Consider the following 11,808-nt stretch of genomic DNA (forward strand, 5'->3'; position numbering starts at 1 on the left):
CAATGAGGAGACAGTTAGATGGAATTCGATTTCCTGAAAGAGCAAGAAACTTTGTGCCATGAAATAATGCAGACCCAGGGGGCGCCTGGGTAGCGCAGTCGTTAAGCGTCTGCCTTCGGCTCAGGGCGCAATCCCGGTATTCCGGGATCAAGTCCCACGTCGGGCTCCTCTGCTGGGAGCTTGCTTCTTCCTCTCCCACTCCCCTGCTGTGTTCCCTCTCTCGCTGGCTGTCTCTCTGTCAAATAAATAAATAAAATCTTAAAAAAAAAAAAAAGAAATAATGTAGACCCAGAGATATTCTAATTTGATAGATAATCACATTTATTATCAAACCCTTGTCTCCTAACACATGAGTACCGAAGCCCCTTAAGCAAACATAAGAGCTTCAAGAATTGAAGTCAAAGTCAAAGTAAAAAAAAAAAAAAAAAAAAAAAATTAAAGTCCAGGTAATTTGGGGGAGAGGTGATCAGAATTCTGGATCATTTTCTCAGCTTTCCTGTTCACATTGCACAACAAATGCACGGTGAGACTATTATAGACAGAAGACAAATAAGTTTGTGATCTGGAATCTTTCAACTTTAATTAAAAAGGGGTAATTGTGGGGCACCTAGGTGGTTCAGTGGGTTAAGCGTCTGCCCTTGGCTCAGGTCATGGTCCCAGGGTCCTGGGATTGTCAGGCATCGGGCTCCCTGCTCACCAGGGAGCCTGCCTCTCCCTCTCCTTCTACTCCTGCCCCCCTGCCACCCCCGCCCCCGCCCCCGTTCGTTCGTGCTGTCGCGCGCTCTTTCTCAAATAAAATCTTTTTTAAAAAAGGAGTAATTTTGTGTCCTGCACTGATTCCATGCCCAGATCACTGCCTGGTACATACATATTTGCTTGACTGAACGACTAAATCTAGTCACTGGAACATTTATTTACTTTCTTTCTGTCTTTGGTATTTTGCAGAATTTTAGACCAAAAGGGTTCTCAGGCATCATTCCAACTCCCTTGTTATGCCGTAAAGACAGAGTTTTGAGGGGCTTGGGATTCTCTCATGGTTAGACACATAGCAGTTAAGCTGAACCAGAGCAAGGGCACGGACACCATTGGACTTCCTGCTACACCATTGGTTCTCGAACATCAGAGTACATCAGAATCATCTGGAAAGCTTGTTAAATTACAGATTTCTGGGCCTCCCTCCCATAGTTTCTGATTCTGTAGGTCTGGATTATGTCCAGAGAACTGCATTTATAGTAGGTCCTCAGGTGATACTGATGGTCTGAGGGGACCACACTTGAGAATCAATGCCCTATACCAACTGGAGTAGAGGAGGTATTAGGGAGTTTGCCATTCATGGTAGGGCTTCCAGCCATCTGGAATTGTTATTTGCAGTCATCTTTATAGAGATGAGCCACAATACCTTCACTAGTATACAAATGAGGACTTCTGGATACTAGTCACCATGCCATGCCCTAGAAACAAAAAATTAACAAGAGGTAATCCCTGCCCTCAAGAATTGCACAATCTCTTAAGGGCTCCAGATCCCATACCCCATTAGTAGGCTGCAACACTGAGGAGTTCTGAATGGTAGCGCAAAATGTTACGGGAATCAAAGAGGATAGGTAACTAGCAGTGAGATTTTCTTTACCTGATAGCAACAATTTTTCCACAGAATGGGAGCAGGTCCTAGAATTCTACGTAACAACAAAAAATTCCAGTCCGAGGCAGGCAGACTCTTGCTTCACTGTCTGGAGATCTGACACCAAAGGATAGGTTATGTCAAAGCAGGATTCTCTTTATCCCATTTTATAAATTGCTTCCTCTGCAAGAAGGAAGGAGAAGGGATAGCAGGGAGCCCTAGAATTGCAGTTATTTGTTCCATCTGCTCTGATCACTGCCTCTTTCTGCCTGTCTGCTTCCTTTTCTCTTTATTCTCTACCATTCGTCTAACTCAAAAGAACATTGTATATCAGCCCAAGCAAAAGACATTAACACTTCTACCACTTCCCTTCCATGGTGAGAAGATTCTCGTTAAAGATATTTTTTGTTTTTGAAGGAACTGTTATGTCTGAATCACTATAGGAATAAGAATCAGTGGATAATATAGCATAATCTTGTTATAATGAGTTGCTTATTACTGGTTTAAACCACCCCCCAGATAAGAAGTCTGTTCTCAGATCAGATTGTGACAAACGATTTGGATTTTATTTATTTATTTGTCAGAGAGAGAGAGAGAGAGCGCACAAGCAGGGGGAGCGGCAGGCAGAGGCAGAGGGAGAAGCAGGCTCCCCTCTGTAGCTATACATTTTTTAAAAGGATGTGAGTCTTAAAAGGTAAAGTGACTTGGCTGAAGTCATGGGACAAAGAATCAGGTTCCGACTGGTGCCTCACTCAAAACGTGTTAAAATACTTTAAAAAACAAAACCAAAAACATTTAAGGAAAACAGAAGGGTTTTTTTTTTTAAGCTTCAAGTCATTTCTAAGGAATATCTGCAAAAGCGAAATGCAGCTATTAATGGGCTCGTAGATCTTGCATTCTTTCTACTATTCTACTATTCAATGCACTTATTATTTCAGGTATTACATATATTTTAATTAAGTAGTACTCTCACAGGCTGGTTATAAATCCATTCACATTGGGAAAAAGTGACTTTTTTTGCTCCTTTAAAAAAAAATAAAAAGGAGGGATGCCTGGGTAGCTCAGTCGGTTAAGCCTCCGACTTGATCTCAGCTCAGATCTTGATCTCAGGTCATGAGTTCAAGCCCTACTTCGTGGGCTTTTTTTTTTTTTTTAATTTTTAAAAGATTTTATTTATTTATTTGACAGAGAGAGAGAGAGAGAGAACAAGCAGGGGGAGTGGCAGGCAGAGGGAGAGGGAGAAGCAGGCTCCCCGCTGAGCAAGGACCCCGATGCAGGGATGAGGGGCTCAATCCCAGAACCCTGGGATCATGACCTGAGCCAAAGGCAGACTCTTAACCTTCTGAGCCACCCAGGTGTCCCTCAAGCCCCACTTTGGACTCCACTCTGGGCATGCAGGCTACTTAAAAACAAACAAACAAACAAACAAACAAACAAAGGAAATAATTACTTGGGGTTGGCTTTAGAATGGAAGAGAACATCAGATCTTAACAATGGCTTGTCACTTTTCCTTTTAATTATTATTATTATTTTATTATTTTTTAATTATACAAATAATACCTGATGAATTCAGGGAAAATAGAAGATTCAGAAAAGGAAGAAAATTAAATCACTTAAAATTCCTTCAATTAGAAATAGTCATGTTAATATCCTGGTATTTTACAAACGTTTTTCTATGAAGTTACATCTAAATGCATATACATTTTGTGGCACCGTTAAGCGTCTGCCTTGGGTTCAGGTCATGATCCTGGGATCCTGGGATCAAGCCCCGCATCTGGGTCCCTGCTCAGTGGGAGTCTGCTTCTTCCTCTCCCTCTCTCCTCTGCTTGCGTGCATGCTCTCTCTCTCAAATGAATAAATAAGATCTTTAAAAAAAATAAACGCATACATTTTGTGTGTATAAAAGTATTGTACTTTTTACAAAAATGGAACCATACTATACACATATTTGGCCCATAACCTTTTTTTCTAACATTATTTTGTGAACGTTCTTCAATGTCAATAAATATGTATTCCTGTTTTTCTTTCTTTTGCTTTAATAGATGACTTGTTACTTTTTTTAATTACAAAAGGAATGAGACCTACATATTAAATTATTGAACATATGTAAAACCCTGTATATATTCATACTCACTAGAACTACAAAGCATTATCACTATCAGAAATTCTTTAATTATAAATTACATTCACTTCTTCCCCTAATCTTACATTTATCAATATTCGAACTAAGCAAAACATAGTAACCCCGCATTTGTTTCTGGAGTTACTCTAAGCACCAGATACATTTGAATTTTCTGGTAGTGAAATATTTATACTCATAATGAACCCAGTCAGACAAAGGAGTTCGCTATGAACCCACTCTTCCCTTCTCTGTCATCAGTTAAAACTTCATAGTATTGTATAGAAATAACCTGGTATATGTAACCAATTCTCTGCCTTGGGATTGTTAGAGTTTTGGGTTTTTTTTCCCAGTTTTTATCTATAACAGTATTTCAATGAGAATATTCTTGTTCATACATATTTACACATTATCCAATAGTTTCCTAGAATTGCAAGAGGGTCTATGCTTTTTCTTTTAATTTTTTATTATGAAAAAGTTCAAACTCAACCCTTTTTAAAAAAGATTTATTTATTTGAGCGAGAGAGCGCATGGTGGGGGTAGGCAGAGGGATAGGGAGTGAGAGTCTTAAGCAGACTCCACGCTGAGCATGGAGCCTGATGCAGGGCTCGATCTTCTGACGCTAGGATCAGTACCTGAGCAGAAACCAAGAATCGGCTGCTTAACCAACTGTGCCACCCAGGTGCCCCCAATCCTTTTTTAAAAGTCACGTTTATGGAGGTATAACTTACATACAGTAAAATTCATCCTTGCTAGTGTATAGTTCTATGTGTTGACAAATGTATACAGTCACGTAACCACCGTCCTAATCAAGATACAGAACAGTTCATCACCCCCGCTGCACCATAATTCTCTTGTGCCCTTTGTAGTCAGCTTCTCTTCCCACACTCATCCTTTGATAACTACTGATCTGTTTTCTGACCCTATAATTTTGCCTTTCCCAGAATGTCTTATATATTAAATTATACAGTATATAGTCTTTTGAGTCTGGCTTCTTTCACTTAGCATTCATTCATGTTGTTGCATATCAGAAATTTGTTGCATTTTATTGCTGAGTTTTTCCACTCTATGGACGTACCACAGTTTGCTTATCCATTTACCAGTTGAAGAACATGTGGGTTGTTTCTAGTTTTTAGTAATCTAGAATCAAACCAGTATAAACATTTGAGTATGAGTTTTTGAAGGAACCTATTTCTTTATTGTTCTTGGGCGGGAGAAGTAGTGGGAGTGAACACCCCGTGCTGGGTTGTATGTTAAGCATATGTTTAACTTTGTAAGAAACAGCCAAATTGTCTGTCCTAGTGGTTGCACCGTTTTTCACTCCCACCAGCAATGTGTGAGAGCTCCAGTTGCTCCAGCATTTGCCGTTGTCAGTTATATATTCGCACACATTCATATACATATACGTAGATTTATATACATAAAGCAAAACAAAACAACAAAAAAGTAGCCATCCTAATACATTCTTTTTAATTTGGGGTGTGCGCCTTTTCGGTTTTTTTTTTTTTTTTTTTTGCTATATTTATTGTAATATTGTTCTCCATAAAGGTTGTACTCTTCCAAGGGTATATACATGAGTTGTCACTCCTTCCTTCTTTCTCTGGAGAGATAGACAAAGGACCCTACAATTGGTGTTCCACGACTAGGCAAAAATTTAGTATTTTTCTCTCCCTCATGACCTTTTAGCTATTTCACAGAAATTAAATTCACTTGTATCATGGTTAAATTTTTGTACAATGAATCCCATCTTCTTGTGGGTTTTCAGTATAAAGTGAGAGATATGTTCAATTGGAGGGAATTTTGGTTTAAAGGTGAGTAAAGTCTACATTGGTGAGTGTAGCAAGCTCTTCAAAGACACATTGAAACAACGAAGAAGAAACAAAAAAGGCACAAAAATGAAACAACAAATAAAAAGACACATCTTGAAAGTAAACCCACCATTTTGTAAGAAATAATAACACCAACATAATTTATACTAATGCAAAATACTGCTTGTCAAAGCAGCTCAAATAACCAAGCAGGAGAAAACCTGAATTAAATGGACCTCATTGCACCAGTCACCCAGTTTCTATCAAATTTCAATACATTTCAGTAGGATTGCCATTAAACTCTTGGATTACTAAGACTTCGTTCTTGGTATTTTGTGACAGCTGTTGACGTGATTGAACTAAAGTTAAACGGAAACCCAAACACAGCCTTGGCAAAAATCCAGACTGTATTAGGAAATAAAACATACTTACTCAAACACATGGCAGAAGCATGTACCAAAATCCCGCAACAGGCATTGTGCATTGAATAAGCTTTCTGTCTTGTAACCGTGAGTTTGGATTTGGCATGCTAAACTTCTCTATAACAAAATATATGTATATTCTTATATTTTACTACAGAATAAGAAAAGCAAATGTTGGCTTAAACACAGCTTAAACACTCAGGATATTTTCTTGTCTTTGTAGAAGGTCCACAAGTCAGTTCTTAGCTACCTCATGTTATTATTATAATTATTGTTATTGTTATTATTTTTATTTTTAGAGAGGGAAGGGCGGGGGAGGGACAGAGGGGGAGGGGGAGATAGGGAATCTTAAGCAGGCTCCATGCCCGGCTCAGAGCCCAGTGCAGGGCTCAATCTCACAACCGTGAGTTCATGACCTGAGCTGAAATCAAGAGTCTCACACTTAACTGACTGAGGCACCCAGGTGCCGCTACCTGATATTAATTTTTTAAATTTAATATTTAATTTTATCAAAGCGGTACAGGTACATAGTTTAAAAAGCCAAATAGAGGGGCGCTTGGGTAGCGCAGTTGTTAAAGCGTCTGCCTTCGGCTCAGGGCGTGATCCCGGCGTTATGGGATCGAGCCCCACATCAGGCTCCTCCGCTATGAGCCTGCTTCTTCCTCTCCCACTCCCCCTGCTGTGTTCCCTCTCTCGCTGGCTGTCTCTCTGTCACATAAATAAATAAAAAATCTTTTAAAAAAATAAAAAAATAAAAAGCCAAATAGGGGCGCCTGGGTGGCACAGTGGTTAAGCGTCTGCCTTCGGCTCAGGGCGTGATCCCGGCGTTCTGGGATCGAGCCCCACATCAGGCTCCTCCGCTATGAGCCTGCTTCTTCCTCTCCCACTCCCCCTGCTTGTGTTCCCTCTCTCGCTGGCTGTCTCTGTCTCTGTTGAATAAATAAATAAAATCTTAAAAAAAAAAGCCAAATAGATTGATAAAAGTCATGACACTCTATCCATATCCAACTTGTACTTTCTCAATCACTGCAACTTTTTAATGGTTTCTTGCAGTCTAGAACTTCAAATTTTCTTTCTTTTTAGAAAAAAATTTTTTTTTATTTATTTGAGAGAGAAAGACAGATAGCACAAGCAGAGAGGAGAGGGAGAAACAGGCTCCTCGCTGAGTGGGGAGCCTGATATGGGGCTCGATCCCAGGACCCTGGGATCATGACCAGAGCTGAAGGCAGATGCTTAACTAATTGAGCCGCCCAGGTGGCCCTAGAACTCCAAAATTTCAAAAACATGTCTATACTGCTATTTCTTGATTTTTCAGCTTTAGATGTTAGCTTTTAAAATTTTTTTTAATTTTTATTTTTCAAAAAAGATTTTTACTTATTTATTTGAGTGAGAGAGTGTGTGAGCACAAGCAGGGGGAGCTGCAGGCAGAGGGAGAGGGAGAAGCAGGTTCCCCGCTGAGCAGGGAGACTTGTGCGGGTTTGATCCCAGGATCCTAGGATCATGACCTGCGTTGAAGGCAGACGCTTAACCGCCTGAGCCACCCAGGTGTCCCTATCTTCTTTGTCTTCTTTTTTTTTTTTTTTTAAGTGGACTCCATGGCTAGCATGGAGCCCAATGTGGGGCCTGAACTCACTACCCTGAAATCAAGACCTGAACTGAGATGAAGAGTCCACACTTAACCGCCTGAGCCACCCAGGCGCCCCAGATATTATTACCTTTTAAGTTCCACCTACAAAAATGAGGATTTACCTCATCATGTGTTACTCCCCAACACATATTTCTACCCTATCCTCCTGATATAGTTATTATATTTTTTATTGAAGTATAATTAACAGTGTTATGCTAGTTTCAGGTGTACAACACCGTGATTCAACAATTCTGTACATTGCTCAGTACTCATCGAGCTAAGTGTATAATTAATCCCCTTTGCCTGTCTCACCCACCCCTCCACCCACGTCCCCTCTGGAAACCATCAGTTTATTCTCTGTATTTAAAACTTTGTTTTTGGGGCACCTGGGTGGCTCAGTCGGTTAAGCAACTGCCTTCTGCTCAGGTCAGGATGCCAGGACCCTGGGATCTAGCCCCGCGTTGTCATTGTCAGGCTCCCCGCTCAGCAGGGAGTCTGCTTCTCCCTCTCTCTTTGCCGCTCCCCCTGCTTGAACTCTCTCTCTGTCAAATAAATAAGTAAAATCTTAAAAACAACAACAACAACAACAACCCACAAACCTCTCTTTTTTTTGGTGGGCTCTTCGCCTCTGCATAGTATGCTCACCTCCCTTTTTGTCTCCACTGCCAACCTGACACCAGTGAAAAAGCTTGTGGCGAAGCGGGGTGGGGGGGGGGGGAAGAAGCAAGTTCTGAAGCTTACCCTTGACTGAGCCCACCCTGTAGAGAATGGAATCATGGATGCTGCCCCTTCTGAGCGGTTTCTTCAAGAGAGATTCAAAGTGAATAGAAAAGCTGGGGATCTCGGTGGAGAAGTTGTAACCATTGAAAGGAGCAAGAGCAAGATTACTGTACCTTTTGAGGTGTCTTTTTCCAAAAGATGTTTGAAATATCTCACCGAAAAATATTTGAAGAACAATCTACGTGATTGGTTGTGTGTAGCTGCTAACAGCAGTTGTGAATTGTTACTTCCAGATTTACCAGGATGAGGAAGATGGATTACAACTCATTTATCTGGAATATTTTATATGAGTTCTTGAATAAAACTTGGGCCCCCCCCCAAAAAAGTCTGTTTTTTGGTCTCTTCTTCATTTGCTCATTTCTTTTGTTTCTTAAAGTCCACATATAAGGGGCGCCTGGGTAGCGCAGTTGTTAGGCATCTGCCTTCGGCTCAGGGCGTGATCCCAGGGTCCTGGGATCGAGCCCCGCATCAGGCTCCTCTGCTGGGAGCCTGCTTCTTCCTCTCCCACTCCCCCTGCTTGTGTTCTCTCTCCCGCTGGCTGTCTCTCTCTGTCAAATAAATAAATAAAATCTTTTTAAAAAAATTCCACATATGAATGAAATCATATGGTATTTGTCCTTTCCTGTGTGACATTTCATTTAGCATTAGACCCTCCAGGTCCATCTGTGTTGCTGCGTATGACAAGAACTCATTCTTTTTTTATGGGTAAAGACTATTCCATTGTGTTACATACCACATATACCACAACTTCTTTATCCATGGATGGACACTTGGGTTGCTTTCATATCTTGGCTATTGTAAATAATGCTGCAATAAACATAGGGGTGCATATATCTTTTTGAATTAGTGTTTCTGTTTTCATTGGGTAGATACCCAATAGTGGAATTACTGGATAATATGGTAATTCAATTTTTAATTTTTTGAGAAACCTCCATACTCTTTTCCACAGTGGCCGCATCAATTTGCATTCCTACCAACAGTTCATGAGGATTCCTTTTTCTCCACATCCTCCCCAACACTTGTTATTTCTTGTCTTTTTGATTCTAGCCATTCTGACAGGTGTGAGAGATCTCATCGTGGTTTTGATTTGCATTTCCCTGGTGATTAGTTATTGAATCATAATTTTAGCTAAATCAGCATTTAGAAAATCATCAATATTTACTCACAGCTGAGCCAAACAGTGTATATGTCTTCTCTTGTGCAACTTTTAATTTCCCCTGAATTGATAATGGCCTCCCTCTGCCCCCCCACCCTTTGCTTTAGTTTTATAGATGCTTATTCATCTCTGAACTCACTGTTGAAAATACAACTCCTCTCTCTATTCCTCGTGGAACTCTCTATCCTTCAGTTCTGAAGTTAGATTGACTTCTCTCTGGAAGCTTTTAGTATATTTCCTTTACCCTAGATGTTCTATAATTTCATGATAATGTATCGTTGTGTAGGTCTTTTTTATTTCTTGGAAGAGCGCTCAGTGGGCTCATTTGCCTAAAAGTTTGTGCGCTTCAGCTGTGGGATGTTTTCTCATATTTTTTCTTTGATAATTTTGTTTTATATGTTCTCTTCTTCGAAACTCTTATTAACTGTATGTTGAAACTTCTGGACTGGTCTCTAATATTCCTAACTTTTTTCTTCTATTTTCTATCTTTTTACTTCTTATTTATTTATTTATTTATTTAATCTCTGCACCCAATGCGGGGCTCGAACTCATCACCCCAAGATCAAGAGTTGCATGCTCTACCAACTGAGCCAGCCAAGCTCCTCCATCTTTTTGCTTACTATTCTACTTTCAGGGAGATTTGCTCAACTTTATCTGTCACCCCTATCAAATTATTAATTTCTGCATTCATACTTTTAATTTTCATAAGCTCTTTCTTCCATGAATGTTCTTTTTTTAAAGGTTTTATTTATTTATTTGAGCGAGAGAGCGCATGAGTTGGGGAGAGGGGGAGACAAGCAGAGGGAGAGGGAGGTGTGGACTCCCCACTGAGCAGGGAGCCCGACGTGGGGTCAGTCCCAGGACCCGGAGACCATGACCTGAACTGAAGGCAGATGCCTAACCTACTGAGCCACCCCGGTACCCCATGAATGTTCTTTTTATAGCACTGTTTTCTTTTATTTACACAAACACATTATCTTCTATAATGTTAACTTAGGCTTTCTTTTAAAAATTGTCTTCTGCTTCTTTTTCTTCTTTTTTTTTCAGTTTGTTTATTTTTGGTCTCTGCTTTTATGTGAAAGACCTTTCTAAAATATTTGGTGATCCTTCCCTATCCATTTGCATTTAGGAGTGAGGCACTCAAGTGGTGTGTGTTACCATGCGTGGAAGCCTGTTGACCCTTAGACTATGCAGTGAGGGGTGGGACAGGTATCCGGCCATTTCTTACTGTTCTGTCAATATCTCTGGAGTTGTCTCTTAGGCTGCTCAGTTTCTTCAGACAGGAAATCTCTAACTTTTTACCTGAAGGTACATCCAATTGTATGATGAATGGAGAGAAAGGGTTTGGTTTGTTGGGGAGAGTTCTCACTGTTCGAAATACAGATTTTTGCTTTTCCTGCCAATTTTCATTACATTATCTTGGTCTTAGTTATGGCAGGTGTCTCTGAGTTTAGAATACCTTCTTTTGACCTCTGTCGGTCAGAGATGGGAATGAATTCAGTTGCTTTTAACATGAACTTCAACCAAATCTGTTTTAGCCCTCCCCTCACCCTCATCTTCAGGGATTCTTAGTGCCTCCAAATTCAGAAGTTTTGTGTGGTTCTAACGTAAATCAGTTTGTCTCTCAATCCCCTTCAGGCAGTTAGGTTTCAACTTTCTCCTCTCTTCTAAGATGATTACTTCTAGTCTACTGGGATCTCTGAAGGGAATCCCAATCATGGCATTCTTTCTTGATGCAGGGTCCTGAACAAGTTGAGAAATAAAGCAACAGGCAAATATGGAGGTAAACATATCATCTTTATTACTGTTGGAGGCCAACTGGAGGTACACTTTAGTATGGGAGTTAAAGGGCCTGCTAACTGTGCTCAGAACCAGCCAGGCTGGACTGAGGCAGACTTCCGTGTGTAGGAGCAAAGCAGAATTTTGTGTTCTGACAAACAGGCTCCCTCTGCCAAGAGCAAGGAGGACGGAGCAGGGTGGAACACTCTACTTGGGGTGGGTGAACAAAGGTCCGAGAGAGGCCCAGTTACACCACCTGAGCTCTTTTCACAAGAAGTAAGACATCAGGAGTAAGGAAGCATTTCTTTTTTTTTTTTTTTTTAAGATTTTATTTATTTATTTAACAGAGATAGCCAGCGAGAGAGGGAACACAAGCAGAGGGAGTGGGGGAGAAAGAAGCAGGCTCATAGCGGAAGAGCCTGATGTGGGGCTCGATCCCACAACGCCGGGATCACGCCCTGAGCTGAAGGCAGGCACCTAACCGCTGTGCCACCCAGGC

This window comes from Ursus arctos, unplaced genomic scaffold (genome assembly GCF_023065955.2).
Source record: "Ursus arctos isolate Adak ecotype North America unplaced genomic scaffold, UrsArc2.0 scaffold_12, whole genome shotgun sequence".
Classification (NCBI taxonomy): Eukaryota; Metazoa; Chordata; class Mammalia; order Carnivora; family Ursidae; genus Ursus; species Ursus arctos.